The sequence below is a fragment of the Oryzias melastigma genome, linkage group LG12, assembly GCF_002922805.2.
Source record: "Oryzias melastigma strain HK-1 linkage group LG12, ASM292280v2, whole genome shotgun sequence".
Lineage (NCBI taxonomy): Eukaryota > Metazoa > Chordata > Actinopteri > Beloniformes > Adrianichthyidae > Oryzias > Oryzias melastigma.
This window is the reverse complement of record NC_050523.1, coordinates 1,839,727-1,858,097: the sequence shown is the minus strand read 5'-3', so window position 1 is coordinate 1,858,097 and position 18,371 is coordinate 1,839,727. Positions and strand designations below refer to the sequence as shown.

The window sequence follows — 18,371 nt, the reverse complement described above, 5'->3', positions numbered from 1 at the left end:
CCAGAACAAAACCTACAGCAAACAAAGAGCTGTTTGAAAGCGCTGCTGACCTTTATCTGGTTATCTTTTAAATAAAGCGGGCCACAGATGTGCGATGAAGACATCAGGAAACTGCATCAGCTTGTAAAAATCAGCAGCAGAGTCTGATAAAAAAGAAGCAGCTTTGGCTCGGGGGGGCAGATGACCGCCGTGGCACAGACAACAAGCCTCCTGCCGGGCCGGCTGACTGACAGGACGGCTGCCGGCGCTCCCTGATAAATAAGGCAGCGTCTTCGGCGGGCTGACAGTTTATGACGGGATGGGAGTCTGACTGCAGCAACAAGGCAGCGCTCGCTTAACGCATTACGAGCCGCCTTCGGTCTCCAGAGATCAAACGGTGACGAGTCTAGAGCTGGTAAACGCTCCAGCGCGCGGCCATCTTCCCGCCGTCGGCCTGACGTTAACCCCACCACAAAACGAAAACCGCTGGTCTGATGAACGCATCTGTGGAGCTGAAATGCTTTTTGAACCAGAAGTGAAAGAGCAGCAGAGCGGTGGAGGCCTTTACGCCGCCACAGCTCAGTGATCAGAAGAGCTGCCATCTTTAAAACTTCAACGACACGGACGTGTAAATTCTAGTTTGTTCATGTCTACGCTCCTGTACGATGTGTAACTCAACATTTAGAAAATGAGTCATCTGGATGTTTATCAGCCTTTAAATTAGCATTTAAGACCTTCAGTTCAATTAAATCACGTGTCAAAGTCAAGGCCCGGGGGCCGGATACGGCCCTCCAGATCATTTTATTTGGCCCGATGTTATCTTGAGCTCATTTCTAACTTGTATAATTTTTACAAAATATATTTTTATGGAGGGTAAAATATTGAAAGTTATTTTTACTGTGGAACATTATTCCTGCATTTTGATTATTCATAAATATGTTAAAACATTTTGGGTTTTAAAGTTGAAAAAAACTGACATTTTGCTAGCTTTATGGGCTATTTTGGAATTTAGTACGATTTTTAGGCCGTTTTGGACTAGCTAATATTTCAGCTACACGTTACCTTGTTAAGGCTAACCTAATTTTTTTTTTTTTAGGCTAATTTGGCATTTAACAAATATTTTAGCTGGCTATCAGCTTCAGCGTTTTTAGCCATCAGTTTCAGCATCTTCAGCGACCAAATTCAGCTTACAGCATTCACACTAGCATGATCACAGGTAATGCTATATATCTAGTTCATAATTATGTTAAAAAGTTACAGTTTTAAACTTTTAAAAATGTAGTTTTAGAGTGTTCAATAAATGTTTCTCTTGCTCGGGCCACGACCTACGGTGTGTTTTGGATTTTGTCCCCTTGTGTGTACTATTAGCCCTTCACAGCTGTACAGTTTTCATCCAGATTCCAGAACGGAGACGTTAACGGATCACTTAGCAAGTGGACGCTTTAGATAAGTGGTGGAGATGGGAGACTTTGGCTCGCCAATGCCAGTTACTGCATCTCAAACCAGAATTTTTTCACAAGTCCGTTTCCTCTGCTGCTGATTCCACCAGGATTTGAATAGAGAAATACCCAGAAATGCAGGTTTAATCTTGTTTTCTACGTCCTCCCTATGAGGAAAATGCTACAAGAACACGTTAAAGACACAATAAACACAACTGTCATTGGAGTGAGTTAAGTCTAAATCTGTGAATATCTCGCAAACGTTTCTGAACTGGTTTTGTGTGCTTCCTGCTCAAACTGGTGCCATATTCTGCTGCGTTTAAATGTTGTGATACGTTCATGATATGTAGACTCCTAGTAGAGTATTTATCTTTATTAATAAGCTTGAACTATACTGATCAAAATAATGAGAACAAAATAAATATCCAAGTCTAAAACTACATGATTGGGCCTAATTTCAAATCATGCGATTGGATCGGATCATCCCTAATTAATCAGTTTTCATGTCTCCAAGTCTATTAAAAGCCCTTCCATTTGTGCTGTAAGTTAAATTATTCAGATTTGGGTACAAATTATAGCAAAAATCTATGCTTTTTGTGATGATGACAAAAGAAAGACAGTCTGTCTCTGAAACGAGCAGAACCTCCGTTCACTCGGAACAAAAACCCAAAGAGTTTCTTACATCAAAGCAGTAAATCATGTCCGAGAGACCGTGGCTGAATCCATATTTAAACTGCTGGCTCAAACTCAGACAAGTGACCAGATGATCGCAGGTTCTTAAGAACAGGTTCTTACAGCTTAATTGAAAGAGTGCATGAGAGCGGGTCGATGCTAACTCATTCACAGACAGTTTGAAATATGCCCGTGGCAGCTGTCCAAACATCTTCCAGGAATCGCAGAAAGCATCCGCCAGTGAGACATTCGAGTCCTGCCTGCGAGGAGTAAACCCTCGGTGCCAGCTGCCGGCTTTATGCTGACCGGATGATGGGATGCAGATCGGGTCTGCTCACACTCATTTATCTTTCTCCTGGCTGCGTTTCACCGCTGCGGCCTCCACCGTCAGCGGAGGAGCTCAGCGGGAAAGCATGCGGAGCCTCCCGCTGCCTCCTGGATGACCTTCCCTCAAGCCGTCGGTTGTTTTTCCAGCGTGACCAAGCAGAACCCCGGCGCTGGGAGACCCCGCTGCTGACCCCATTCACCGCCTCGCTGCCCTTCAGCGCAGACTTAATCTGTCTGATTTATTCCAGACGGCACACTTGCATAACACCGACAGCAGAGTCAGGTGCTGAAGTTTTCATCTTTGTGTGGCCGTTACGTCTCTAAAATCTACACAGAAAGAGGAAAACATGAACGTTTTCTGCTCACTGAGATCCGCCCGTAAACAACAGTTTAGTAAAGATCTCATAGCTGCCCAACGTAGTGCGGCTGCCACGACATTGACGACTAATCCACTAAATAGTCGATGACTCATCCAATAGTCAGTTAGTCGTGACTTCATATAATATGGAGTCAGAGTAGTAAAGTTCAACGTTATATTGGCATTCTGCTAGGTTTTTGGACTATTTTGTTATTTATTTAGGTTATTTTGGAGTTTAGCTAATATTTCAGCTACATGCTAGCTATTTGAGATAACTGAGGCTTTTTTCCTTTTTTTTTTGCTAATTTGGCATTTAACTAATATTTTAGCTGGCTATCAGCTTTAGTGTTTTCAGCTATCATTTCAGCATCTTCAGCTGAATAATTGCAGATAATATTATATATCTCATTTTTAGTTGGTTTAAAGCTCATGATGGTTAAGATGTGCGTTTTACATCCAGTTTGCGCATGACCTGGTTAGTCAACTAATCGGAAAAAATAAACAGTGATTAGTCGACTATTAAAATCATCGTTTGCAGCAGAACTACAACATAGTGTTGTTGAACCTGGAACCAGATTTTTCAGGAAAACATTGAGATAAAAGCTTGAAGTTCAACTTAATCCAGATTTTTCAAGCTCTTTCTGGGCACAAAAACACATTTACAGGACTTACTCTGCGTTGAGAGCACATTCCAGATAAGAACTTATCCTGAAGAACCTGTTCAGATCTTTTCCAACATCAGTATTCCTGTTTACACAATCCCACTGCTGATAATCTCCTGCAGCTGATGTAGAAGTGGTGATGCACGTCGATTCACCTACAAGTCGTCTTCCTGGTCTGGAGATCACCCACAGCGGCAGGTATTCAGGGATCGTTTTACATGATATTTCACTGTGGTTTTTAGTCAAAAGAAAAAAAACTCGTTTGCTATTTTTATTCTATAAACATGAAAAATATCGTTTATCAGAACTGTTCATGTCCAGATCCATCACCATCAATGGCTGTCGCAGATTAAAAAATAATAATAATCAGGCAGGAAATGGGGCGGCTTGTCCTGGACTTCACCTCTAGGATGAGATATTTTGGAAGAAATTCACCACATAACACATAGAAACGTGGTTCATGACCCCATCAGTGTTTGAACACACTCAGCAATACCTGTAGAGTGGACCACCTCACTCTCACCTGGCTAAAACTAAAAGTTTCATTACCTGCGATGATTCTAGTGTGAATGTTTTTGCTGAAAGATGCAGAAGCTTCTTGCTGAAAACTGTGGCACAATTTCATTGCTGAAGGGATTTGCTGAAAATCCAAAAGATATTTGCAAAAATGTTAAATTTGTTGAAAGACTGGACATTTTCTTAAGGAGCTTTGAAAGAGCGATGAAGTTGACCTAAATTTCTGAAAAATGTGTAGTAAAATGGCCTAAAAATCCCAAATACATGCCAATTTTGCTAAAATATCAAGTGTGTTGCTTAAATATGAGATAAATTATAAATTAGCCCAAAAAAAATTTGTACATCTACTTAGCCAAAAAAGCTAGCTCATTGCTTAAATAATAGCTAAACTCCAAAATAGCCTAAAATTCCTCAAATTGTTAGCCCGTTGCTAAAACAGAAGCTAAATTAACCTTGAAAACCCGAGTAGATAGCAAATGAGTCAAAAACGTTAGCATGTTGCTAGAATATTAGCTGAGCTTCAAATCGTTTTTTAATTACTATGTAGATGAAATCATAACCCATGAATATTATTATATGAGTTTGTTGCTAATCTACTTAAAATGTTGAAATTTGAAGACTCATTCATTTCCATATTTTGCTCCATATTTCAAAAACTATAAAGTCTATGAACTCCAAAAATACAAGCATTAATGTCCTGAACGAGCTGAACTTTTGACACCAAGATTGATGAAATCACTAAAAGTGTGATTTAGTTTTTATGTGCCAAAAAAACATACGGAAAGGAGGAGAATCACTATAATGTTGACTAAGCAATCATACAATTAATTTAAAGATGTTATCAAAACTCAAAGTCTATGTATCTTTATATTTGCATCATTTGAATATATTAGCATCGGTCTGATATTAAAGAATCCACCGATATTGATAACTGAGTGTTTTCAGATGCACTTTCTTTCTGAAATGAACACTTGTTCCCAACAGATCCATGCAGGCACTGGGAGGTTTATGGTTTACACTTGTGTCCAACAGTCAGTAAATACTCTGAATGTTTCCTCAGTTTTATGAGATCCCTTGCTGCATGTAAAAAAGATCAAGCACGTGATTTTACAGTCAAAGAAAAGTTGTGTATTTCTAAAAAGAAACAAAAAGGAAATCTAAACTTTGTGTTATATTGAAGACTGTGAAATATCGGCTGTCAGCCACATTTGCAAAGGAAATAAGGTGAACAGGATCTCATGTCTGACATCAGTGAAAGACAAAGATCATTGTGGGGGGTCTAGATGACCCCACTTGTAATGTGAACATCCTAGGATAGCACAAGGGTTAAACAGAGCATCAAGCATCCAAGTGGAGAACTCCTGAACTGTCCTGGCTCCAGTTATTTCCTTATTTTCCATTTATTCTGAAGTTGTTGTGGATGTTACCGGTTAGCATGCTAACTGAAGCTTGTAGAGTCTGAGATGGTTCTAATTTTAAAAGTGTGTGGGAGGGGTTTTTATGCTTTTGACCTTTTTATATTAAACCAATAAACTGATCTTTCAACTCAATTCTAAAACATGTTTGCAGTTAAAAGTGATTTTAAAAGACAGTAAAGTGTCTTTGCACGCATCAGCCCGACCGTCAGGCGGTGTTACACCTTTGCAGACGGGCGCTCACTGAGCTGAAGTGATGCTGGTGTCGTCTGTCTGTGCAGCAGCTTGATCAAAGCCTCGCTTCTTTAGCGGTTTTTTGTTTCAGATCAGGTCCAGCTTTCATTCAGCAGCAGGAAGTTTGCGTGTCTGAAAATATTGAACAGGAACAGGATGTGGATGCTGCATGAAGTGTGTCGGCGAGCTACGACGTGGCTGGGTAAATAATCAACCAGGTCTCACTGCTGTTTGGACTCTGGCAGCGTCTCACACATTTCTTCCTACGTGCGTCTGAACTTCCCTGCTTCTGTACGGTGACGGGAAAGGTTTGGATCAGCAAACTGCAGCTTTATTTGGACCTGCTGGGGCTCTAAATCAGGGGTGTAAAACTCAATCACACAAGGGGCCAAAATCCACAACACACCTAAGATTGCAGGATGAGCAGGATAAACATTTACTGAACTCTCTAAAACTACATTTTAAAACGTTAACATAATTATGACCTAGACATATAACATTACCTGTGATAATGCTAGTGTGAATGCTGTAAGCTGAATTTGGCCGCTGAAGATGCTGAAGCTGATAGCTGAAAACGCTTAAGCTGATAGTCAGCTAAAATATTAGCTAAATGTCAAATTAGCCTAAAATAACAAAAAAAAAAACTTAGGTTAGCCAAAACAGCTAGCATGTAGCTGAAATATTTGCTAAACTCCAAAATAGCCTAAAAAAATCTTAGTAAATGCCTAAATAGTCCAAAAAGTTGCAGAATGCCAATTTTTAAAACTTTACAATAGAAAGTTTTTAACATAATTATAAATAATAATCCAAGAATATTATTCCAGAATAAATCAACTTAAACTTCAAATAACTTTCAATATTTTACTCTCCATAAAAATATTTTTACTCAAAACTACACAAGATAACATCGGGTCATTAATAACAATAAAATAAAATGATCTGGAGGGCCGGATAGAATTACCCAGAGGGCCGGATCCGGCCCCCGGGCCTTGACTTTGACACGTGCTCTAAAGGGATTTCAGTCACTCCTTACTTGAAACAAAATGCTTTTAAACTAATTGAAATAATAAAGAAACAAAAATAAACAATCTGCAGAGACAGGCACATCCAGATAGGAAAGCTGCTTTCATCATTACAAATAGTCCAAATCATTTTTTTATTATAAGTTAATGGATATTATACCATCAAAGAAGAATATTAGGTGTTGTCAAAGACTTCGAGACCAATCTGCTGCTCATTTCTAGTTAATTTCAGTTCATTTCTCCACCAATTTATTTAATCAGAGTTTGAAAATTTCACGTCAAGAAACAGTTTTTGCATCTGAGCATTAATGATGGAGAAGCCGACAGCCAAACCTGATTCCAGTGAAGCAAAGCTCATGCTTATGAGGCGCGTTCCAAGCTAAACCAATCATTTCTGTGAGACAACCAACATCTCCCAAATCACATTTGCAGGGTTGTGTCACTTGTTTCATTTGTGACCGACAGTTATTTGAGGAGATCTACAAACATCTGAGCTGCTTGTGCTGCAGGGAAGTGATGAGTTTTAATACAAAATGCAAACACGAGTCTATTTTTTATCTAGATGATAAAAAAAAGCTCTATGGGAAGAAGTGGAAAAAAGTTTGTCAGCCTCAGACATTAAGGTCTGTGTGGAGGAACTTTGGCTTCTGTGAAGAACAAAACAACGAAGAAAACATCTGTTTTTAATCTCTAAAAACCAGACTTTGATAACGTTGCATCACAGGAATAATTGGCTTCAAAAGCAGATGTTCGATCTGACCATCTGCTCACACGAGGAACGTTTGAGCTCCAGATTCTGACCAGCATCAAGTCCAGAACAAATTCAGAACATGCTGAGGTTAAAAGAAAACAGAAACAACTGTTGTTGTTGTTATTCTGAATATGAAATAAATTGATTTTAATTGTTTTGTGCTGGCTGGTCAGCTAAAAAAAAAAAAACCTCAGAAATCAGTAGAAACAGAAAAACTTCCCAAACCTTATCAAGGCTATCAACACGGGAATCGTCAAATTATCTCATCTCCGAACGTTAGAAGCAGGAAGCGTGAGCTGCCTGGGTCTCAAAATATCTGAAATACATTCTTATCAGGGAAATACTGAAGGTGGTGCTCTTGTTTAGGGGGGTGGATCAGCTGGACCTGTAACTGGAGTAATGTCATCAGACGCTCAGCGTTTTCTCCTGCATGTTGAAGCGCTAACTCTCATGAATGAAGCAGGAAATGGTCTTCAAAGAACAGAGACCCAGAAGGTGTTTGTGTCCAGTAGAACCGTGACTGATCATCCAGGGGCTGTAAACATTCCGCTGGCCTGTCCTCGTTCAGTTTTAATTTGCCAATAAAGCTTAAGATCCAGTTGTCTTCACAGTTAGCCTGAAGACATTCAAAGTTCAGTGTCAATGGAAGCAGATTGGTGGGTTGTTTTTGCCAACTAGTTAACTGGGTATATCCAATGACTACTTTTGGTTTCCTTTGTTTGACAGTTCAGGATAGTCCGATAATACGCAGACGACAGTAATTCTTCTCGTCTGACTCGAAATCTCTTGAAATATTTTTTAAAATGAAGGTAAACATGAAAAAATAAAGCTTCCTGGTTTGGCCGCCTCTGGGGTTGTAACGAGTACCCAGCACTCGGATTCTCGCCATCTGCTCCCAAAAATTCAAGTATGAATATTCGTGACGTCCAAGACCGCTGATTTGTGATCTTTATAAATATAGTAGAATGTAGCGAAATGTTATAGCGATGTATTTATTACTCTGAAATGCAGAATAATGCTGGAATTTAAGTTTTTGAACTAAAACTAAGCTGAATGTGTGGTGCTACCATCACCGGAAGTAAACAAATCTTCATGTCAGTGAAGCTTCCTGTCTTCACAGTAAAACTAGCGAGAGCTTTTTTTCCATTCAAAAACTAAGACTGAAGTTCCACTCACTGGCATAAGTTCTAAAAAGCAAGTGAGCCTCAACACCGGAGCTTTAGCTCCAGTGTTTACATTCTTTTGGTAACTCTTCAACAACTGACTAGGGCTGCCACGATTACACGACTAATCGACTATTAAAATGGTCGACGACTAATTAGTTTGTCAATTAGTCGTTACTTTATAATCTATGGAGTCAGAGTGTAGTAAAGTTGAAGATAATTGTGAGGGTTCAGCACCAAAAAAAACCCTTTTTTATATTTGAGTCAATGAGACCAAAACTTTATCTTTTGTGAAAAACAGTTCCTTTGTTTCAGATACCAACTTCATTTGCTTTTTATCTATTTATTTCACAGGGACAGTGCACATCAAAAGCATCGCTGCAATGCGCATGAATTAACCCAAAAGCCATTTTTCATCTGTAGTCCCTGGACAGGTGGTAAAAATTGTCAACCTAAAAACCTCAAAACATCAATTAAAAACAATAGTAAAAAAATACGAACATAGATTAAAAATACATGTTAGAAAATCTGTTAAAATACATATAAAAATAATAAAATGTACAGTAAGAAACATTAAAACTAATATAAAAGACACAGGTTTTAATGCCAGAAACACATGAAGAACAGAGGCTGCACGATTCATTAAAGGTTTAATTAAGTATCATCTAAATTGTCTTTATTTTTAGTTAGTTTAAAGCTAACGATGGTTAACATCTATGCTTTGCATCCACTTTAAGCATGACCCAATTAGTCGACTAATCGGAAAAAATAATCAGTGATTAGTCGACTATTGAACTAATCGTTAGTGGCTGCCCTGCAGTTGACTCAATTAACGTAAATCCAGCGGATTCTGAAGCGGAGAAATGAAGCCTCGCGCTGATATACAGCTCTGAAGGGCAGATGTAATCAACGTGAATCAGCCGATTCTGTCACGGTAAGAAATGACTTTTATACCGGCTTTTCACCAGTATGTAGCGCTTAGAGCGTAAAATGTGAAGAACAGTTTCAGGTTTTGTTGCTAAATCAACAGTGATGTTTAAGCTTTTTACGTTACTGCTGAACTTGAATTTAAAAAATGGTTTAAAGTGACAAACACCATCCAAATCTTTGTGTTTTTATAATGATTCTGATCTCCTGTTCTAAATAAAAGGTATAAATCATGAGGATTTAACACATGTAACTTTAACTTCGCAGTTCGATTCGTGAATCGGATCCCCTCCTTAGTAACGATCCAGAGCCTTAGCCCCCTCAATCGTGCTGCCGTCAGGCTAACACCTCTCTGTCAGAGGAGCGAGGCCCCGCCCCCTGAGAATGTGGCAGCACCGCGTTATCACCAAAGTGCCACAGTAGTGCCCAGCCTGCAGCAGCATGCACACATATTACTCTCAGGTGAGCTCCACTCTTTTTTCATTAAAAACCACTAAACTTCGGTCTCAAATGAAAACCAAAGGGTCCTCTACTCACAACCATCAGCTGCTGCGTTTACCAGCCTGTGGTCGCTGATCTGATCTGCAGCATCACTCGGCTTTAATGATGCTTTTTCTACCTGTGCAGGTTTCACCTGAAACCACAAACATCAGCTGCTTGTTTAAGGTAACTCCATTTCTGGTAACCTGCTGGAAACAGCTGGAGATCAGGTGGTACGGCTGGTGAGCTGATTACAACAACTGGTAACCTCATGGTAACAGTTGGTGATGAGAGGATCACATCTGGTGGTCAGATGATGACAGCAGATGATCTGATATTTAACAGCTAGAAACCTGATGCAACATCAGGTGATCGGAGGATTACATCGGGTGATCGGAGGATTACATCGGGTGATCGGAGGATTACATCAGGTGATCGGAGGGTAACAGCTGGTTATCTGATGGTTAAAGCTGGCGACCTTAATGAAACAGTAGCCGACTCAATGATAGCAACTGTAAACCTGATTGTAATAACTCGAGACCATGTTGAGGACCACTAACTGGTCTTTCTGGATGTGGGGAGGCAGCGAGCGCCTCACTGTCATCTCTAAAGGAGAATCAAGCCCCCAAGTTAAGAGAACTCTTTCAGCCACTTATCTGAGATGTTTTTGTCAGGACCGAAAAGGTCACGACACATCAAGAGCTTTGCCTTTCAGATCAGCTCTTTTTTACTCTGAATATCGCTGCAGCTGCTGCAACTATTCACCTGTCAATCTCACAATCCATCCTTCCCTGACAGGTGAACAAAACCCCAAACTCCTCCTCCTTGAGGCGGGATCTCTCCACCTACCCAGAGAGGGAAAACCACCTTTTTCTGGACAAAAGCCATGGCCTCTGACTTGTTGCAAATTCCTGCTACAAAGTCACCTGCGATCCGCCCCAACGTTAACCAAACATCCTGGTTTGATCAAGCAAACAGAACCAGAATCCGCCTTCTGTCCCTCCGGTTCTGATGTTTGCATACCTGTGGTTCCTAACTAACCTGGAGTGGTTGGCTTCAGCTGACTTTTGCTTTTGACGGCAAACAAAAGATTCCACACCTACACCTGGGCGTAGACTCGGCGGTGGATTATTACATGTATTTGTAAAGAGCTTCTGTAAAGGAAACTTTCACATTCAAACCCACCAACTCTGAAAGAAAAGGCGGGAGGACACCAGCGTGGCAAACCTCATTTTTCAAAGGTGCCACTGATAAAAAATATTATCTGCACTAGTGCATTCGGCTGTTCTGGAGTTAAAATAAAATAAAACTCTCTGGGACTGTGGAAGTTATCCTGTGGTTGAGTAAGAACACAGAATAAGGCCACAGAGAGCAGCTCCAATTGCAAATACTGCGACCAGAGGGAGGCGAGTCGCCACCCATCTGATAAACAAAGAGGATGTAGCCTCAGATGATGAGAGCAGATTAAAAGAAAGAAACATTTGTATTTAGTGTTCAAGTTTGATCAATAAAAGCTTTTAAAACATGGTCTGACTCGGGGTTCTGCAACCTTTAACAGTAAAAGAGTCATTTGGGCTCATTTTCTACTGATCAAAACCTAGAAGGAGCCTCATAGTCTTACTTTGAGAAATTTGGATTTGCATTCATTTCCTTCTTTTTTATAATAAATATGAATTATTTCTATTTTTTGCCACAAACAAAAGCAAAAAAAATAGAAAAAGAAACTAGCATCACTCAAAATGAGTTTTTGGTCAAAAACATTAGGCTGCTGCTAAAATAGAAGCTAAACTCTGAATTAGAAAAACTTCAGTGGATGACAAATTAGCCAAAAACGTTAGCATGTTGTAATGAGTATTAGATAAACACTGAAATTAGCCTTAAAAATGCTAGCATGTTGCTTTAGTACTAGCTAAACTCCAAAATAGCCAAAAATTTCGCAGTAAACTAAATTAGTCAAAAACGTTCGCATGTTACTAAAATAATAGCTAAACTTCAAATTAGCATGAAATACTTAAGTAAATGCCAAATTAGCCAAAAAGTAAGACTGTTGCTTAATTACTAGCTAACTTCCAAAATAACCTAAAATTCCTCAGTAAACAAAATTAGTCAAATGTTAGCATGTTGCTTAAATAGAAGCTAAACTCTAAATTAGCCTAAAAATCACAGTAGATAACAAATTAGCCAAAAATGTTAGCCTGTTGCTAAAATATTGGCTAAACTCCATATTTTTTCAACTCTAAGAGATGAAAACATAATCCATAAATATATATTTAAAGGTTTATTGCTAATGTACTTAAAATGTTGAAATTTGAAGACGTTCTCATTCATTTCCTATGGGGAATATTTTGCACAACATTTCAAAAACTATAAAGTTTATGAATACAAATACAACCAGTAATGTCCCGAACAATCTGAACATTTTAAACCAAGATTTCTAAAATTGCTGAAAGTGTGATTGAGTTTTGCTAACTTAGCATTGACACAATAAAGAGAAACAGGATCACAATAGTGAGATTGATTTAAAGCATTCGCAAAATAAATGCTAATTAAGTAATCCTTACTTTAAAAAATTACTATTATTTTATGTTTCTTGGGCCAGAGAGCCACCAGGGAGAAATGAAAGAGCCTCATGAGGCTCTGGAGCTGCAGGTTGCCTGATCTAACTGAACATGTAGATGGAATAAACAAACTGCTGTTTCACACACATATATACACTAATATAATGAGGACGATAAAAGAGCTTTAATGTGGAAATATGTTCGTGTGCTTTTGAGCATTAATAAAAAGGAAGAACTTTTTTTTTTTACATAAAACATTTAGAAGCGTAAACTTGACGACAGCTGAGCAGAAGTGGTTTCAAATATCTCCAGAGCAAAGCTGCTTTTCTCTTTTCTTCAGCATTTTACAGAAACGGGCTCAGGTGAAAATGATAAACTGCTTTTAATAATGCAACTCTTATTGCATTGTGGAGAAATATTCCATGTGGTGACATTTCTATTTTTGACAGCACAGAGAGAACATTGAAAATAAAAAGAGAATGAAGAGGCTGACAATGCAGTTTGAGGGGCTGGAAAATGGAGTTTATGATGTAATAACTGCTGGATTTGGCTCATTTTACTGACGAAATAAATCACAAGTGTTTGTTCTACGGTGAATTCGAGAGGGAAGAAGATGGAAGAGAAAAGACTTTTAAAAAGAAAAAAGTATAATCAGAGAGAGCCTGATCATTCAAAAAAAATCTACCTTTTTGTTGATAATGTGACCTATATGAAAGTATTTGCAGGGTAATCGTGGACTCTCCAGTGGTGAAGTAATGTCAAAGAAAGTGGTTTAAGCAGTTTCCTACTCTGATACAGTAAAGACCATACGTAATGCACTGGGATTCTAGTGAAGACTATAGGAAGACGATGGCTGGCAACAGAGCTTTTGTGACTGCTTCTAATGCACTGGGAGTCGAAACACTGCAAAAGCTTAATGCATCTATAAAAACACGTTTCATGCTGGGATGAATGCGCTGCTCGAGTGTCCTCTCTTTCCTTTCAGCTGCAGGCTGCAGCAAACGCACCAAAGAATCAAAAGTGACCATAAAACTGCAGTTTAACGCAGCGCGGTTACAAATGTGCAGCTTTTGTTTCACAGCAATAAGAAAACAGACGGCGGAGCAGAAAATTAGTTCTTGTCTGGATTTTGGCAGAAAGCTTTGATGAAGTTCTCACGCTCCTTAAAATACTGAATCAGTTTGATGCTGCGTTATGTTCACTGTGATGTTTTTTTTTTCCTTTCTGCCCACACGGCAGGAACAAAAGCAGAGTCTGATGGTTGTTTCATTGTAGTTTGTGTGAGTCATAAACACACAACATACTGTAAATGTGAAGGTCTATGAAAGGGTGATCTGAATGGATCAGGCCTCAATCAGGTGGAGGGATCACTCTGCTTTGAATCAGAAAGTCTGGATTGAGATCAATCAAAGCAGGTGCAGGAGGAGCTGTAGCTCCTCTTCAGGTTAAACACCTGTCCGACCCTGGACGGGTCTATCAGGCAATGGATCAGTTTAAGACGATATTTTCACAGACCAGCATGTTCGAGGCTGAAGCGGGAGTCTGATTTTATTTACCTAGAGTTTACCTTAACTCAGGGTTGCCAAAAAACTGAATCACACAAGGGGTCAAATCCAAAACACACCTGGGGTCGCGGCTAGACAGGATAAAAATGTATTGAACACTCTAAAACTACATTTATAAAACTTTAAAACTGTAACTTTTTAGCATAATTATGAACTAGATATATGACATTACCTGTGATGATGCTAGTATGAATGCTGCAAGCTGAATTTGGCCGCTGAAGATGCTGAAATTGATAGCTAAAAACGCTGTAGCTGATAGCTGAAAACACTGATGTTGATAGCCAGCTAAAGTATTAGCTAAATGCCAAATTAGCCAAAAAAAACTTAGCTTAGCCAAAACAGCTAGCATGTAGCTGAAATATTAGCTAAACTCTAAAAGATTAAAAAAAAAAAAAAATCGTAGTAAATGTCTAAATAGTCCATAAAGCTAGCAGAATGACAATTTTTAGAACTTTAAAACTGTAACTTTTTAACATATTTATTAATAATAAAAAGGCAGGAATATTATTCCAGAATAAATCAACTTAAACCTTAAATAACCTTTAACCGCCCACCGACGCCGCGTGACAGACACGCCCCCATCTGTGATCAACCGACCTGAAATCCAGCTGGTTCAAACTCCTCCCAAAAAATTTTTGTTATTTTTCACAAGCGTAATGAAGAAAGTTTAGAAGAAAAAAAGAAAAAAAAAAGAAAGACAGAATTCCAGGAAAAATGTCAAATAGACAGCAGTGAGAAATTCTTATTTTTTGGGCTGCCTGGTTCGACTTTACCCTGGATTTTCTTGTATTTTCATTCAAAAACATGTTGATTAGTTTGTTGACTAATTTTATTCTTGTTGTTTTTATAAAATTACAACTAAAACTTTCATTCTATGTTGTAAAATGAGTTTGTTAAACATTTTGGGGGTTTCCACAGCAAAATTAATCTCTTTTTTCCAGATGGAATTTTCTGTTTTTGCATGATTTTATGTCTAGTGTGTGAATATAACATGAAAAAATGACTAAATAAAGGTAGTGTCACATAAGTTCGGTTGTGCTGATTAAAATGACACCAAATAGGCAACCAGGTAGTCTTTTAAATTGAAAATACAGAGGAAAATTCAAATACAGACAAAAACTAAGTCTTAGACCCTTAAAGGGTTAAAAATAAATGTTCTAAATGTACAATTTTAAGAGTCATTTCATATTACGATTATTTGCAGTTAATAAGTGGCTGGCAAATACTCAAACTAAAAAAATATCAATCGATATTAATTTTTATTCCAGATTTTCGATTAGTTAATTTTTTTAATCGATTCCCCACCCTAGTTTTTCTTTTTCTCTGTCCCGAGCGGTACCGGTCCGCAGCCTGAGGGTAGAGGACCACTGCCTTGCAGCCTTCGTCCTCTCTGAACCAGCATCTTCGACCTGCAGAGAGGTCAGTTTTCTGCAGAAGCAATCACAATTCCCAATAGACCCCGAGTCCCACTTCGACTCACCACAAGCTACAAACGTTGTTTGTGTGTTGGAGGTGCGGTGGGGGCGTCTCCCATCAAGCTTCAAGTTTCTACAAGCTCATTTTGAAAGTAAACTGATGTAAAGTGAAAGCGAGAGCGGGAGGGGGGGCCGGACGGAAACATTTATCAGCTTTCAGAGCATCACTAATGGTTTTCAGTTAATGCAATCACCGTGGAATGGGATAAATGATGTAAAACTCGGCTCTTAAACCGATTACACACCAAACACGCAACAGTTATGGAACAATAAAAAGCACTTGGAAATAAATGCACGTCAGCCACTACAACTGACATATCTGAGAACATGATCGGCTGCTGGGAGAACTGTGGGAGATGCATGAGAGACCCCCCAGGGAGAAAAGTCACACCGAGGAACCAGGGAGAGCTCCCTTTCATCCTGGAACCTGAAGCTGCATCTGTTTGGGCTGGAAGGATGAAGAGGTGTGGGAAAAGTAAACGGAGCCAATGACAGATGTGAGGAGTAAGAGCGAGCTTTCGCATCTGTCAAACCAAAAGGACCATTACAGGAAACTATGACAGATCACCGCATTACACAGAGTTGTGATTGTAATGCTACGGACACACCGGCCGTGTGATGCATGTTCACACTGGACCGTCGCTACCCGATACCAGCGCATGTACTCACAGTTGGAAGAGGCTTAATGGGAAATATCAAATCTGGTGAATTTCTTTCACAGCTCTATTCCAATACATATATATATATATATATAATTTGGACAAAATATATATTTATGGGAGTAAAATGTTGAAAGTTATTTAAGGTTTAAGTTGATTTATTCTGAAATAATATTCCTGCCTTTTTATTATTCATAAATATATAAAAAAGTTACGGTTTTAAAGTTTGAAAAATGTACATTCTGCAAAGTTATTGAACTATTTAGACATTTATTAAGATTTTTAGGCTATTTTGGAGTTAAGCTAATATTTAGGCTGCATGCTAGCCGTTTGTCTAATTTAGGCTTTTTAAAAAAAAAATTTAAGCTGTTTTGGAGTTAAGCTAATATTTACACAACAGCTTTTTCAACTAATTAAGGCTTTTTTTAGTTTTTGAAGTTTAGATATTGTCTGAGCTACATGTTAGCTGTTTTGGCTGGCTACTTTTTTTTTTTTTTTTTTAATTAATTTGACATTTAGCTAATGTTTTAGCAGACTATCAGCTTCAGCGTTTCCAGCTATCAGCTTCAGCATTTTTAGCTATCAATTTCAGCATCTTCAGCAGCTTAATTCAGCTTACAGCATTCACACTAGCATTATTACAGGTAATGCTATTTATATAGTTCATAATTATTTTAAAAATGTATGGTTTAAAAGTTTTAAAAATGTAGTTTGAGAGTGTTCAATAAATGTTTATCCTGTTCGGCCCGCGACCTCAGCTGTGTGGGATTTTGGACCCTTGTGCGATTGAGTTGACACCCCTAGTTTAAAGATACACAAATGTGGCTCAGATGTCGTTTCATCTTTTATCTTCAAGCTAAATTAATTTTAGTTTCGATTTTCTTTTATTTTCTGCACTTTACGGCTCGTAGGAACTACCTTCAGCAACAGTGAGCAGGAGAAACCGTGTGCAGATGTTTGGAACATGCTCAGCTGTCTGATAGGAGGTGAGAACTCAGAATGTTTCAGGACAGTTTGGAAGTCCTGCTGTGAAAACAGTTTAGCATTTGTCACCACCTGCTGCAGTCCAGAAGGATGCAGCTCTCATCCTCGTCCTGCTGGAGATGCTAATCCTCTTCTGAAAGAGGCTGGACTGGATGTTGATTCAGAAGCTGCATTTTCCTTTCAGCCTTGACTTTTGTTCCAGATGTGAGTCCTTTCTGGGATTTTCCTTAATGTTGTGTGCGAAGCAGGTTGGGAATTGTGTGTCCAAGTCACTATTTCCTTCAAAGATCTAGATAAATGTGCGTTCCAGTCTTCTGAATTAAAAATTCTCACATTCCCGCATCGCTACTTTAGTTTCTACAACTGTTCTCAGACGTACAAAAAATGCAGCCAATAAAGTCACATTAAAAGTTAAATCAGGCTGAACTTTGACCGATTTGGTAGGGATGTTTTGGAGGTGTCAACCGTTTAAAAAAGTGATCATGAAGGAATTCCAAATTCCAAAATTCCAAATTCCAAATTAGCCAAGCAAAACTAAAACAAAGACTTACATTTGTCAAAACAGCTAGCATGTAGAAGAAAAAATAACTAAACTCCGAAACAGCCTAATAAAATCTTAGTAAATGTCAAAATAGTCCAAAAAACTATCAGAATGTCAATTTTTAAAACTTTAAAACTGTATCTTTTTAACATAATCATGAATAATAAAAAGGCAGGAATATTATTCCAGAAAAAAAATCAACTTAAAATAACTTAAATAACTTTCAATATTTTACTCTCCATAAAAATATATTTTGTCAAAATTATACAAGTTAGAAATGAGCTCAAGATAACATCGGGTCATTAATAACAATAAAATAAAATGATCTGGAGGGCCGGATCTGGCCCCCGGGCCCTAACTCTGACGTGTATGCTTTAAACAATTGTGTCCAACCCTGAAGGTCCACATGTTCTACAGACATGAAGCTGGAGTGAACAAGCGTCATTGGTAAAAATCTGATTCTACTGCCGTGAATGTGTAAATAAATGTGGACTTGTGGGTATTTCCCATGATTCAAAGCATTAGGATGATCTGACAGCAGCTCATATAAAGAGCAGTGGAGGATGGGGGTTACTCCGGGTCAACGTCAGCCTCTGCTGACTGAGGCCTTTCCGGAGTCTGTCATTTCTGAAGGGGGGGGGGGG

At 38.7% G+C, this 18,371-nt stretch overlaps 1 protein-coding gene across 1 annotated transcript in view; it reads right to left on the bottom strand.

Annotated features, from left to right (window-relative positions):
- Positions 1-18,371, bottom strand: part of grk3 (G protein-coupled receptor kinase 3) — a gene marked incomplete in the record, with an annotated part of 56,888 nt that overhangs the window by 36,339 nt on the left and 2,178 nt on the right.